The sequence below is a fragment of the Grammomys surdaster genome, unplaced genomic scaffold, assembly GCF_004785775.1.
Source record: "Grammomys surdaster isolate TR1022 unplaced genomic scaffold, NIH_TR_1.0 958, whole genome shotgun sequence".
Classification (NCBI taxonomy): Eukaryota; Metazoa; Chordata; class Mammalia; order Rodentia; family Muridae; genus Grammomys; species Grammomys surdaster.
Genome location: NW_021605377.1, coordinates 10,144,295 through 10,146,003, shown reverse-complemented (window position 1 = coordinate 10,146,003; position 1,709 = coordinate 10,144,295). Strand labels below are relative to the sequence as shown.

The 1,709-nt window shown below is 39.7% G+C and overlaps 1 pseudogene; it reads left to right on the top strand.

The window, feature by feature from the left end:
* The first annotated feature begins 284 nt into the window (after positions 1-284).
* On the top strand, positions 285-770 carry LOC114634406 (annotated as a pseudogene).
* Positions 771-1,709: the final 939 nt, after the last annotated feature.

The window sequence follows — 1,709 nt, the reverse complement described above, 5'->3', positions numbered from 1 at the left end:
AAGTAATAATAAAAGGAAGAAAAAAGACTACATAAAGACTTAGAAAGTTCAAAGAAACATTGCTTTCCTTGTCTTAGAACTGGGAACAGACAATTAGACCGATTTCTCTGAAAATAAGTCCTTGATGTTCTTTGATATGAATAGGTTTTGAATTTATTATCCTTTATTAAACTATCTCTCAATTTAATGTTGTCTAAGTAGAATGTCATTGGTAGATTTCCTTTGCATAAAAACATCATTTTTTTCTTTTAAAAACATGTTCAGTATTTGAAAGTGTGTCCAACATGGCCTTAAAGCACATGACTAAGTTATCCAAGAACCTGCTGTGCATGAAGTTCATGCCAAGAGGCCTGGACTCGGAAACCAAGAAGCAACTAGAAGAGGAAGAATGGAAGATGATTGGCGATGAGCACTGGTACCTGGATTTGCCGGAGTTGAAGGAGAAAGAGAGCTTCCTCATAGAAGAACAGAGCGTCTCCCTCTGTGAGGATCTTCTCTACGGAAGGATGTCATTCAGAGGGTTTAATCCTGAAGTTGAGAAGTTAATGCTTCAGATGAGTTCTAAGAACAGAGCAGCGGCAGCAGAAGATGATGAGATGGCAGAGGTCGACGAGATGGATGAAGAAATGGCAAGAAGACAGGAGACTTTGGTGGGAACAATTGGAGAAAAGTTTGCCAAGAAAAGGGACCGAGCCAATTACGAAGAAGATGAAAATGGAAATGTAAAAGCCATTAAAACAAAGAAGATGTTCTTAAAGCCCCAAGACTAACATGGATACCTCCAGTACAGTGGATGCCTGTGAGCACAGCATGGTCTCAGCTCATCCCCTGTCGTCTGTGCTGGTTAGAACACTATTTTCTTCTAAAGAAATGCATAATTTTGGAAATGAGCTGCTCTTGACACAGATGCATAATGGATGTTATATATCCATTTTATGGCATTCTTCAGGGGCTTCAAATATGTGGGCACAGGCCGCTCCCTAGATTTTTGACCTGATTCTGTGTGTATGTACACACAGACAGGGCACATACACACTGCTCTCCAGTTACTGTCCAGGATTGACGATTGGAAACTAATTATTGCCTTTGTTTAATTGCCCTTATACTTATATTTTACTCTTTGAATCATGTCAAGCCAATTCATACGTTCACTTTGGATTCAAATATTTGAGAACTTTTCTGGTGTGATTTGTAAGGAACAGACGTGACTCTCCAGCCTAGGGTATTTGCATGCTCTCAAGCCTTTGTCACGTACAGTAGTGTGGGGTTTGTGTATTTTAACAGTCACCTGGGTCATTTTTCTAATGTTCTATAATAAACATGTTTTCATATAAAAAATGTTCAGTATAGAAGGCTTTAAAGAGATCAATGACATAGTTTGCTGATAAAGCATTTGTCTAACATATGTCAATAGTGGCGTCCCACCACAGCAAGGTAACGATTAAAATGGGCCACATCTAATCAAATGTACCCATCATGGGGGCAGCTAGCATTTGTTTTGTCCATTGCCATTTCTTGGTGCTTAGAATAGCCTTCTATATAATAAGTACCTAGCAAATGGCGAGTAACTACCTCAATAAACATACAAGGCTGACCACAGTTGAGGTGGCCACGTAAAAATGATGTATCGTGTGACGTGCGCCACAGCATAGGTAAATCACAAAGGAGAGTGGGCAATCTCCAAGGCTAAGGGCAAACTCACAGTTGCT